General features: G+C 40.6%; 1 protein-coding gene and 1 pseudogene across 2 annotated transcripts in view; one reads left to right on the top strand and one right to left on the bottom strand.

The window, feature by feature from the left end:
- Positions 1-13,486, bottom strand: part of PPP1R1C (protein phosphatase 1 regulatory inhibitor subunit 1C) — a 131,648-nt gene that overhangs the window by 103,698 nt on the left and 14,464 nt on the right. The window lies entirely within an intron of this gene.
- Positions 937-3,422, top strand: LOC129538289 (nucleolin pseudogene; annotated as a pseudogene).

Raw genomic sequence — 13,486 nt, 5'->3', positions numbered from 1 at the left:
TTTATGTTTAAAATAAGAAGAAAAATGTGCTTCCCGGCTAGATGGCTGGCAGGCAAGACTGCTGGGTATGCACTGTCCTCGAATCCACAAGCAAGAGAGCAGGTCCTCTGTGCCTCTTGGGCCTCTGTTCTGCACCATGGCAGATTCTGGGTGCCTCTGGGCCCCCGGCTGCTGGTCTGCCTTCATCGACTTATCACTCACCAGAAAGGGATTTCTCCTGTTTGCTGAGAATAAATTGTGCCTGGTGATTCTGATCTGCTTTCGTGCCTCGACATCAGGGTACTCCTTGTCGGTGATAGAGATGATCTTTGCCGCTATCTTTGTTGTCTACATGTGTGACCTGCACATCAAGATACAGATCATCAACCGGCCTTGGAGTGATTGCTTCTGAACCCTTGTAGTGATCATCCTCTACCTGATCACCTCTGTTGTGGATTGTGGTGCTTGTTGAGAGAGGAAACAACTCCAAAATCACAGTGGGGTATTGTCCTTATGCGCTGCGTGACTCTTTGGTTATGATGCCTACATTACCTTCCCCTTCCCTGATTGCTCAGTTGGTGAAGAATCAGCCTGCAATGCAGATACCCTGGTTCGGTTCCTGGGTAGGGAAGATCCCCTGGAGAAGGGATAGACTACCCACTCCAGTATTCTTGGACTTTCCTTGTGGCTCAGCTGGTAAAGAATCTGCCTGAAATGCGGGAGACCTGGGTTTGATCCCTGGGTTGGGAAGATCCCTGGAGAAGGGAAAGGCTACCCACTCCAGTATTCTTGCCTGGAGAATTCCATGGACAGAGGAGCCTGGCAGGCTATGGTCCATAGGGTCGCAAAGAGGCGGACATGACTGAAGCGATTTACCATGCACACACGCAGATTACTAGAAAAACTGAAAAGAAAAATACAAACATATATCTGATAAAAAGTTAATATCCGCTTTCGCCTCAGTCTCGAGTGCTAGCTGGCAGCCAAGCCTGCGCGCTCAGGGATTAGCAGCCGCCATCGACGGTGCTTAGGTTCTTCTGGGCTCATCTGCACCACTCGTTCGCCACACACTCCGCCGTCATAAGCAGCCATCATGGTAAAGCTCGCAAAGGCCGGTAAAAATCAAGGTGACTCCAAGAAAATGGCTCCTCCCCCAAAGGAGGTAGAAGAAGATAGTGAAGATGAGGAAATGTCAGAAGATGAAGACGATGAGAGCAGTGGAGAAGAGGTTGTTGTCCCTCAGAAAAAAGGCAAGAAGGCTACCACAACTCCAGCAAAGAAGATGATGGCTTCCCCAACAAAAAAGGTTGCAGTTGCCACACCGGCAAAGAAAGCAGTTGTCACCCCTGGCAAAAAGGCAGCAGCTATGCCTGCCAAGAAGACAGTTACCCCTGCCAAAGCAGTGGTAACACCTGGCAAAAAGGGAGCCACCCCAGGCAAAGCATTGGTAGCAACCTCTGGTAAGAAGGGAGCAGCCGCCCCAGGCAAGGGAGCAAAGAACGGCAAGAATGCCAAAAAGGAAGACAGTGATGAAGAAGATGAAGATGACAGTGAAGAGGACGACGACGATGATGAAGAGGAGGACGAGCCAGCAGTGAGGAAGGCAGCTGCTGCTTTTGGTGCTGCTCCTGCCTCAGATGATGAGGATGAGGAGGATGAAGATGACAATGATGAGGAGGAGGAAGAGGATGACGAGGACGAAGATGACTCTGAAGAAGAACCTATGGAGATTGTACCAGCCAAAGGAAAGAAAACCCCAGTAAAAGCTGTTCCTGTGAAGGCTAAGAACACTGATGAAGATGAAGAGGATGATGATGATGAAGAGGAGGAGGAAGAGGATGACGATGATGAAGAGGAGGATGACGAGGAGGAAGAAGAGGAGGAGGAGGAGGAAGAAGAGGAGGAAGAGGAAGAAGAGCCTGTCAAAGAAGCACCTGGAAAACGAAAGAAGGAAATGGCCAAACAAAAAGCAGCTCCTGAAGCCAAGAAACAAAAAGTGGAAGGCACCGAACCAACTACATCTTTCAATCTCTTTGTTGGAAACCTGAACTTCAATAAATCTGCTCCTGAATTGAAAACGGGTATCAGTGATCTTTTTGCTAAAAATGATCTTGCTGTTGTCGATGTCAGAATTGGTGTGTCTAGGAAGTTTGGCTATGTGGATTTTGAATCTGCCGAAGACCTGGAAAAAGCCTTGGAACTCACTGGTTTAAAAGTCTTTGGCAATGAAATTAAACTAGAAAAACCAAAGGGAAAAGACAGTAAGAAATATCGAGATGCAAGAACACTTTTGGCTAAAAATCTGCCTTACAAAGTTACTCAGGATGAATTAAAAGAAGTGTTTGAAGATGCTGTGGAGATCAGATTAGTCAGCAAGGATGGAAAGAGTAAAGGGATTGCTTATAATGAATTTAAGACAGAAGCTGATGCAGAGAAAACCTTGGAAGAAAAGCAGGGAACAGAGATAGATGGGCGATCCATTTCTCTGTACTACACCGGAGAGAAAGGTCAAAGTCAAGACCATAGAGGTGGAAAGAATAGCACTTGGAGTGGTGAATCAAAAACCCTGGTTTTAAGCAACCTCTCCTATAGTGCAACAGAAGAAACACTTCAGGAAGTATTTGAGAAGGCAACTCATATCAAGGTGCCCCAAAACCAAAATGGCAAATCTAAAGGGTATGCATTTATAGAATTTGCTTCATTTGAAGATGCTAAAGAAGGTTTAAATTCATGTAATAAAAGGGAAATTGAGGGCAGAGCCATCAGACTGGAGTTGCAAGGACCCAGGGGATCACCTAATGCAAGAAGCCAGCCATCCAAAACTCTCTTTGTCAAAGGTCTCTCTGAGGATACTACAGAAGAGACGTTAAAGGAGTCGTTTGATGGCTCTATTCGAGCAAGGATAGTCACTGACCGGGAAACTGGATCCTCCAAAGGGTTTGGTTTTGTAGACTTCAACAGCGAGGAAGATGCCAAAGCTGCCAAGGAGGCCATGGAAGATGGTGAAATTGATGGAAACAAAGTCACTTTGGACTGGGCCAAACCTAAGGGTGAAGGTGGCTTTGGTGGCCGAGGAGGAGGCAGAGGTGGCTTTGGAGGCCAAGGTGGTGGCAGAGGTGGCCGAGGTGGATTTGGTGGTAGAGGCCGGGGAGGCTTTGGAGGGCGAGGAGGCTTCCGAGGAGGCAGAGGAGGAGGAGGAGACCACAAGCCACAAGGAAAGAAGACGAAGTTTGAATAGTTTCTTCTATCCCTGTCTCTCCCTCTTCCATTTGAAGAAAGGACTCTGGGGTTTTTACTCTGTTACCTGATCAATGACAGAGCCTTCTGAGGACATTCCAAGACAGTATACAGCCCTGTGGTCTACTTGGAAAATCCGTATAGATAACATTTCAAGGGAGATAACCCTGTTGGTGTTGACTGGATATTCGTATAAACTTTTTAAAGAGATGAGTGATAGAGCTAACCCTTATCTGTAAGTTTTGAATTTATATTGTTTCTTGCCATGTACAAAACCATTTTTTTCCTACGGAGTTTTTTTTTTTTTTTGCGTTGGGGGGTGTAAAGGAAAGCAGAATGTTTTATCATGATTTTTGCTTCAGCAATTTTGGGACAGATTAAAAGTCCTAGAACTCTGGAAAAAAAAAAAAGTTAATATCCAAAACATATAAAGAACTCCTACAACTCAATAGCAAAAGATAATAATCCAATTAAAAATGGACAAAGGATCTGAATAGATATTTCTCCAAAAATGCTCTGTATCACTAGTCATTAATGAAATGTAGATTAAAACCAAAATGAGATTTCACTTCACACCTATTAGAATAAACATCATCAAAAACATAGGAAAGAATAAATTCTGGCATGGATGTGGAGAAAAGGAAACTCTTATGGACTGTTCATGAAATTGTATTATAAATTGGTACAGCCACTATGAAAACCAGTATAGAGGATCTTTAAAAAAAATTAAAAATAGAACTACCATGTGATTTTGTTGGATCATTGAAAAAGCAAGAAAGTTCCAGAAAAACATCTATTTCTGCTTTATTGACTATGCCAAAGCCTTTGACTAGGTGGATCATAACAAGCTGTGGAAAATTCTTCAAGAGATGGGAATACCAGACCACCTGACCTGCCTCTTGAGAAATCTGTATGCAGGTCAGGAAGCAACAGTTAGACCTGAACATGGAAAAACTGACTGGTTCCAAATAGAAAAAGGAGCACATCAAGGCTGCATATTGTCACCCTGCTTATTTAACTTTTATGCAGAGTACATCATGCAAAATGTCGGGCTGGATGAAGCACAAGCTAGAGTCAAGAGTGCCCAGAGAAATATCAATAACCTCAGATATGCAGATGATACCACCCTTATGGCAGAAAGTGAAGAGGAACTAAAGAGCCTCTTGATGAAAGTGAAAGAGGAGAGTGAAAAAGTTTGCTTAAAGCTCAACATCCAGAAAACTAAGATCATGGCATCCAGTCCCATCACTTCATGGCAAACAGATGCGGAAACAGTGGAAACAGTGGCAGACTTTATTTTTGGGGGCTCCAAAATCACTGCAGATGTTGACTTCAGCCATGAAATTAAAAGATTCTTACTCCTTGGAAGGAAAGTTATGACCAACCTACATAGCATATTAAAAAGCAGAGATATTACTTTGCCGACAAAGATCCGTCTAGTCAAGGCTGTGGTTTTTCCAGTAGTCATGTATGGATGTGAGAATTGGACTGTGAAGAAAACTGAGCACCAAAGAATTGATGCTTTTGAACTGTGGTGCTGGAGAAGACTCTTGCTAGCCCCTTGGACTGCAAAGAGATCCAACCAGTCCATCTTAAAGTAGATCAGTCCTGGGTGTTCATTGGAAGGACTGATGCTAAGGCTGAAACTCCAATACTTTGGCTACCTGATGTGAAGAGCTGACTCATTGGAAAAGACCCTGATGTTGGGAGGGATTGGGGGTGGGAGGAGAAGGGGACAACAGAGTATGAGATGGTTGGATGGCATCACTGACTCGATGGACATGGGTTTGGGTAAACTCCGGGAGTTGGTGATGGACAGGGAGGCCTAGCCTGCTGTGATTCATGGGGTCGCAAAGAGTTATAAACGACTGAGCTACTGAAATGAACTGAACTGAACTGACTGAGGGTTGGGTTTTAGCTTCTTTGTGTTTTACTCATAATGGCACATGACTCTATGTGCATGTTTCAACACATCTACCTTAAAAGAGAAAACTACTTAAAACTTAGGGCCACTGTTAATAATAAAAGAAAAGATTAGATAGAAAGGATACCAGGAAATTTTAAAGATGATTTTTAAATTTTCCATGCCATTTTATTCAAAACTGTAAACACATTCAACAATAATGTTTATCCTTCAGTCTTGAAAACCAACAATGGTTGTCACCAGCAGATGTAAACAGACTAGCTGAAGTACCACTTTTTTTTTGTTTGTTTTCTTTTCCATCAGTGCTCTGAACCATCTGTATGGTCTGATTAGCTTGAAATCCACTTTTTGTCTCTCTCATCTAGTCCTTTTTTTCTTGCTAAGAAATTGAAAGACAGTGTTTTTTGTTTAAGTCTTCAGAATGTTCCAGTGAAGATCAAAGTAGATGTTTTTAATCTTTTATAACCAAAACCTTACTTCCAAATATTGTTTTTATTTTGCTTAGTAAACTCCTAGGCAGTAAAGCAGATATTAGGTCAAATTTCCTTTCAGTGATTTTTAAATTGCCAGTTCCTTAATTTCAGCCAGTGGGGAAAGTGACACCTCCTTCCCCAAACCAATAAAATGACCATCAGTCATAACCAATAAGAGCAAAGACTTTATTGGCAAAATTTCAAGTTGACTAAGGAAAAGAAGAGCACATACTCTGCTTCAATAATTTCCAAAATATTTTTATTTTACTATAACTGCTATTGGCTGTAATACTGAGATGCTATAATATCAAGCATTTTCATTCATTATTTTCATCCTTAAAACAACTCAGTGAGGTTGCTACTATTAATTACATTTTGTGTGTGAGCAAACTGAAGCTCATAGATGATGGGTGACTTGCTTAAAGTCACAGAACTATTAAGTGGCAGAGTTGAGATTCCGGCCTGGGTCTTCCTAGTTCTAAAAATTACATCTTTTGATTATACCATACTGCTAGAATACAGTTTTTCTAAGATCGAGGTGGGAAAGACTGAGGATAAGAGAATGACAAAGTAGACAGAATAGTCAGGCATTTATTTGAGATGAAAAAAATGACATAGATAACAATGACAGAAAACACATGCAGGTATATGGTGAATAAAAATACACTTAGTTATAGAGTGAAACAATTTGCTGCTTTTAACTTTATAAATCTTAAACGCTTCCAGAATTTATACTTAGGTAACTCATTCAGCCACACATGCTCACTCTGCTAAACATCGAAAATGAGAAATAATTACAATTCATCAAAGAAGAATTTAAATTTTGCTTTAACTGGACTTTGAATTTAAATAGATGTGTTGAACTGAGGTCATACTTAGGATTAGCTATTCCTTGGAGCACATGCGTATGGAACAGTGGTCGGACCTAGGATAACACTCATGCCCCAGATTGTCTGGCAGCAGTTTTGACTGAGCAGATAAGTAGACTTGAGTGCCTAATCATAATTGCTTGCCTAATGATGTATGTGTTTAATTGGATATCTGTAATGATTAAGAGCAATTACTGTTTTTCAAGTATTATATTGAACCTAGAGCAGATATATTGCAAACATTATTAAGGTAATAATCGCTCGGTAAACATTTCATTTTTATAAGCACATTGTGCTTACTCTTAAAAGGCTCTAGAAAATTGGTTTTTAATACCAGTGGTTCCATTACTGAGGCATTACTTCCAGGAATGTTATGAATATTTCATTTGGAATTTGAATGAGAGCTGTCTTTTTTATCTAAGGTATCCAAAGTAATGCATTCCATTCTGAATTCATCACCTTTCCCCACTCCTCTCCAAATGTGCAGTGCCATTTCAGGAAAGGCTCCAGTATTGATAGCCTTAACTCAGACTTCTTTTTTATTACCATTCCCCTCCCCACTGCTGGGCCATCCAATTAATCAAGGCCACTGACTTCCCACTGAGACCTTCTCCCTCTTATCCATTCTTTATCTGCAGCCACAGGGATCATTTTAGAATAAAATTTGAGCATGTGAGCTCTCCTGCTTAAAGCCATTTAGTGGTTCCTAATCATAACTCCTTTTAAAATGTTTATAATGCCCCCACCACATGGTGCCTGCCTAATTTCCACCCCTGCCTGATGCCACTCCAAGCTGTGTCATTCTGGACTCCTCTCACTTCCTTGAATCTGCATTGCCTTGCTCTACTTCTGAAACTTTGTCCCTGTTTTCCTCTCTGTCTTAAAAAATTTCCCTGCTTTTTTCTGCCAGGTTCAGCACAAATCTCCTTCCTCCGTTAAGCCATTACTGACTGGGCTATATGTTCTGTATGCTTCTAAAGTATCCTATATTTCTGCTACCACAAACCCCATCACTTTTCATTTGTGAATTCTCATTTAATATATATATATATAGTGCTGGACTGTAATAGATGTTCAATAATTAACTGCGAAATTAAGAGTGAAATTTGGGTACCATGCTGAAAAATACAATTTGAGTATCACTAGGGAGCAGAATGGTGAGATTTCCAAAAACCATATCATAATCATAAAGACAAGAGTATAAGATTAACAGATCCAAACTACTATACATGAAATAGATAAGCAACAGGATTTACTGTATAGCACAAAAAAATTCAACATCTTGTAATAACCTGTAATAGAAAAGAATGTGAAAATAAATATAAATAACTGAATCACTTTGATATACACCTGAAACTAAGATAATATTGTAAATCAAATATATTTCAATTTGAAGAAATATAAGGCTATGGTTTTTCCAGTGGTCATGTATGGATGTGAGAATTGGACTATAAAGAAGGCGGAGCGCCAAAGAATTGATGCTTTTGAACTGTGGTGTCGGAGAAGACTCTTGAGAGTCCCTTGGACTGCAAGGAGATCCAACCAGTCCATCCTAAAGGAGATCAGTCCTTGGTGTTCATTGGAAGGACTGATATTGAAGCTGAAACTCCAATACTTTGGCCACCTGATTTGAAGAGCTGACTCATTTGAAAAGACCCTGAAGCTGGGAAAGATTGAGGGCAGGAGGAGAAGGGGACGACAGAGGATGAGATGGTTGGATGGCATCCCCGACTCGATGGACATGGGTTTGGGTGGACTCCAGGAGTTGGTGATGGACAGGGAGGCCTGGTGTGCTGCGGTCTATGGGGTCGCAGAGAACTGAACTGAACTGAATGTAACAAAATTTTATTCAAGAGAGAACTGAGAGTAAACAAGAAGTCTGTCCCCAAAAATATGAAGGGTTCTCAGTTGGAGGAAGTACTATACTTTTCCTGAAATCCTTTAGAAGAACATAGCAACATCAGTAGTCAAAAGGTTCAAGGATACTCCAACTGGATGTAGGGAAGAACTTTCTAACAGAGCTCTCTAGTCATAACCATGATGCTTCAAAAAGAGTCTAATATCACTGGAAACTGTCAAGTGGAATCTGACTAATCATCAACTTGGGATTCTCAGAGAAAGTAATCCTGCATAGATTTGAGACTGAAATAGAACCAGTATCATGGCTTTTACAAGTGTTACTGCATGTTTCCTTTGCTTATCAAAAATAATCCTTTCAAACAAAATTAATGGATGAGGATAGTTTCAGTGGATGTTAAGATGGGTATTGAGTATTCCTTTTTTCAATGGTTAATTACACTTTTATCCAGTCCAAATGGTAAGGTTTAGTTTCAGAAAAAAAAAAAAGTGGCAATTCAACAAAAACCATAGAGGATGACTCTTGATTTTATTAAGTTGGAGATGTCACAGACTGAATCAATGTTCAGTGGTAGTAGGATATAGGAAACTTGTGAATTTAAACCACTGCCTAACTGTACTCTAGTATGGAGCATGAATGAGCAAGTGAGTGTTAGTCGCTCAGTCGTGTCTGACTCTGCAACTCTATGGACTGTAGCTCCCCTGTCCATGGGATTCTCCAGGCAAGAATACTAGAGTGGGTAGTATTATAATAATCTAGTATAATACTAGAAAGGGTAGCCTTTCCCTTCTCCAGGGGATCTTCCTGACCCAGGGATTGAACTTGGATCTCCTGCATTGCGGGAAGATTCTTTACCATCTGAGCCCAACTTAATATTAATAATATTTTTCTGCTGTAAGCTACAAGAAGATATATTGCTGGTAAATGTCAATGTCCAGAAATGAATAAAATGAGAAAATCTGAGCATCTTTAAAAATATAAGTATTTAGTAAAATAAAGTACTGGTGAGGGCATTCTAAGACAGAAAAAATTTCTGTTTAAAGATTTAATGTGGACATTGTTAGAGGACAAGTAGCCAGTCTTGTCAGCGACACAGGTTCAGGCCTGGGAATAAAGTAGAGTTGGAGTATTTGGTTCAACACAGATTGTCAAGAATCTTAGATGTCAGGCTAAGAGATCTAAGTGTTATTCCATAAGAAGCAGAGAGGAACAAATGAAGTAAAATACAAAAGTGTTATTTGGAAAAGATGAGGCAAGAATATGTGGTGTAGATCTAAAATATAAGCACATTACACAGGTCTTTATCACAGTAGTTTAAATATTGACAATTTATATACTTCCTTATAATTCTGATGTGTTGCTAGTTGTCACAATGTTATTAACCACCACCCTCCTCTCCAAAGGAGTCTCCTTACTCTTTGCTTGACTGTGGGGAAAAAACAGGTCAATCCTGTCTGATAAAATGATTGATGAAGGTTGGTTGTTGTTTTTTTTTTTATGCCATGGCTCTGCAAAGAATACTTCTACAAGTTATAGAAAAAGAAGGTGAGAATTACAATGTAAAGATATTTGGAGTGAGCTTATAACAGATTATTTTCATATATGCTCCCGACTACCAAATGTTTGGTGGCAATTAGTATGAATTTGTCTGTATTTGTAATTTGAAAAGGAGTGTTTAAAGAATTAAATCAGTCTAGATCATGAGGCACATTAATAAACTATTTAATAAGCTAATATATTTTATTTGGTCTTAGAAAGCATCACTATGAACAAAGCTAGTGGAGGTGATGGAATTCCAGTTGAGCTATTTCAAATCCTGAAAGATGATGCTGTGAAAGTGCTGCACTCAATATGCCAGCAAATTTGGAAAACTCAGCAGTGGCCACAGGACTGGAAAAGGTCAGTCTTCATTCCAATCCCAAAGAAAGGCAATGCCAAAGAATGCTCAAACTACCACACAATTGCACTCATCTCACACGCTAGTAAAGTCATGCTCAAAATTTTACAAGACAGGCTTCAGCAATACGTGAACCGTGAACTTCCAGATGTTCAAGTTGATTTTAGAAAAGGCAGAGGCACCAGAGATCAAATTGGCAACATCCGCTGGATCATGGAAAAAGCAAGAGAGTTCCAGAAAAACTTCTGCTTCATTGACTATGCCAAAGCCTTTGACTGTGTGGACCACAACAAAATGTGGAAAATTCTTTTAGAGATGGGAATCCCAGACCACCTGACCTGCCTCTTGAGAAACCTGTATGCAGGTCAGGAAGCAACAGTTACAACTGAACATGGAACAACGGATTGGTTCCAAATAGGACAAGGCGTATGTCAAGGTTGTATATTATCACCCTGCTTATTTAACTTATATGCAGAGTACATCATGAGGAATGCTGGGCTGGAAGAATCACAGGCTGGAATCAAGATTGCTGGGAGAAATATTAATAACCTCAGATATACAGATGATACCACCCTTATGGCAGAAAGTGAAGTGGAACTAAAAAGCCTCTTGATGAAAGTGAAAGAAGAGAGTGAAAAAGTTGGCTTGAAGTTCAACATTCAGAAAATGAAGATCATGGCATCTGGTCCCATCACTTCATGGGAAATAGATGGGGGAAACAGTGGAAACAGTGTCAGACTTTATTTTTTTGGGCTCCAAAGTCATTGCAGATGCTGATTGCAGCCATGAAATTAAAAGACACTTACTCCTTGGCAGGAAAGTTATGACCAACTTAGATAGCATATTAAAAAGCAGAGACATTACTTTGCCAACAAAGGTCCGTCTAGTCAAGGCTATGGTTTTTCCAGTAGTCATGTATGGATGTGAGAGTTGGACTGTGAAGAAAGCTGATTGCCGAAGAATTGATGCTTTTGAACTGTGGTTTTGGAGAAGGCTCTCGAGAGTCCCTTGGACTACAAGGAGATCCAACCAGTCCGTTCTAGAGGAGATCAATCCTGGGTGTTCATTGGAAGGACTGATGCTAAAACTGAAGCTCCAATACTTTGGCCACCTCGTGCGACGAGCTGACTCACTGGAAAAGAGTCTGATGCTGGGAAGGATTGGGGGTGGGAGGAGAAGGGGACGACGGAGAATGAGATGGCTGGATGGCATCACCGACTCGATGGACATGAGTTTGAGTGAACTCCGGGAGTTGGTGATGGACAGGGAGGCCTGGCGTGCTATGATTCATGGGGTCGCAAAGAGTCGGACACAACTGAGCAACTGAACTGAATATATTTTAGTTCTTTGAAGGATCATTTTGGTCCTTCTTTTGTCTTAGTAACCTTTTTCCTTCATCAAAACATTGAACCAAAACTATTAAGAAAAAGCAAAGTCTAAGCATTCTACTTTACTAAGAATCTTGTTGCTGTTGTTCAGCCACTCAGTCGTGTCTGACTCTTTGCAGCCCCATAGACTGCAGCACGCCAGGCTTCTCTGTCCTTCACTGTCTCCCAGAGTTTGCTCAAACTCATGTCCATTGTCAGTGATACCATCCAACCGTCTCATCCTCTGTTGCCCCTTCTTCTATTGCCCTCAGTCTTTCCCAGCATCAGGATCTTCTCCAATGAGTCAGCTCTTCGTATCAGGTGGCCAAAGTATTGGAGCTTCAGCTTTAGCATCAGTCCTTCCAATGAATATTCAGCATTGATTTCCTTTAGGATTGACTGATTTGATCTCCTTGCTGTCCTAGAGACTCTTGAGAATCTTCCCCAGCACCACAGTTCAAAAGCATTCTTCTTCGGCACTCAGCCTTCTTTATGGTCCAACTCTCACATCAGCACATGACTACTGGAAAAGTCATAGCTTTGACTATACAGACCTTTGTTGGCAAAGTGATGCTTCTGCTTTTTAAGAACAAGGAATCTTATTACAGAATAATTTGTTGTTGTTTCGTCGCTAAGTCGTGTCCGACTCTTTGCGACCCTGCGGACTGTAGCTTGCTAGGTTCCTCTGTCCACAGAATTCTCCAGGCAAGACTACTGGAGTGGGTAGCCATTCCCTTCTCCAAGGAATTTTCCCGACCCAGTGATCAAACCCAGGTCTCCCGCATTGCAGGCAGATTCTTTACCGTCTGAGTCACCAGGAAAGTGTTATTGGTCAACTATGATCCAAATGTAAACTGTCAGCCCTCCAACTAATGTTTTAAGATGGTTATGCTTTTTAAAGCGTGCATGCCTGCTAAGTGCAGATAAATAGGTATGCAAACAAACACTTGCATAAATGACAAGGTCTAACTCTAAGAATGGAATAATGAGAAAGATTTACATTTCTGTTTGGTTATCTGATTTTTTGTTAATATAATAGAAGATCTAGTGTTAACAACTCTAAATTCCTCTTATCTAGTAAATTTTCCAAGAAAAGAGCAAAGAGGTGTAGAATTATCACTCCAAAACAAACTCACATGCATTGAAATGGAAAGAAGTACATTCTGGTGTCATATCAAACAGAATCTCACTTGGCCAAGCTACAGTGAAGAACTTGCTTATAATTACTTCCTTGAGGAAGACAGAAATAAAACAGTAAGGGTATGATGTTGCTTATTAGTAGAAAAATGTTATTAATGTAGTGGAAAGCATCCTGACTTTGGATAGACAACCTGTGTTTAAATTTCAGGCCCAGTAATGTACTAGCTCCTTTGACCCTGAGCACCTCCCCTATCACCCTCTTTCTAAAATGGAGTTTATAATATTCATCTCACGAGTTGCTAAGGATATATATATATATAATTGATGAAATAAGTTTGCAAATCATAAAACAACCACAAGTAAGATATATTACTATCAACTTCTTTAAATTTGCCTCTGAGCCTATATGGTTTTTTAAAAATGTTTTGTTTGTAGCTTAGAGGTAATTTTGTCTTTTAGGTCCTAAATGTACTTCAAAATGTATTTTATGTATGTACTGTAACTGTCCATATAAATAGTACAGCTGATATTTGTTTTGATTCCAATGATGCCAGTGGACCATGCTGCTGCTCCTGCTAAGTTGCTTCAGTCGTGTCCGACTGTGTGTGACCTCATAGACGGCAGCCCACCAGGCTCCCCTGTCCCTGGGATTCTCCAGGCAAGAACACTGGAGTGGGTTGCCATTTCCTTCTCCAATGCATGAAAGTGAAAAGTGAAAGTGAAGTTGCTCAGTCGTGTCCAA

This window comes from Moschus berezovskii, chromosome 2 (assembly GCF_049115385.1).
Source record: "Moschus berezovskii isolate FMDL1 chromosome 2, NW_MosBer_1.0, whole genome shotgun sequence".
Classification (NCBI taxonomy): Eukaryota; Metazoa; Chordata; class Mammalia; order Artiodactyla; family Moschidae; genus Moschus; species Moschus berezovskii.
This window is presented reverse-complemented; position numbering and strand designations above follow the sequence as displayed.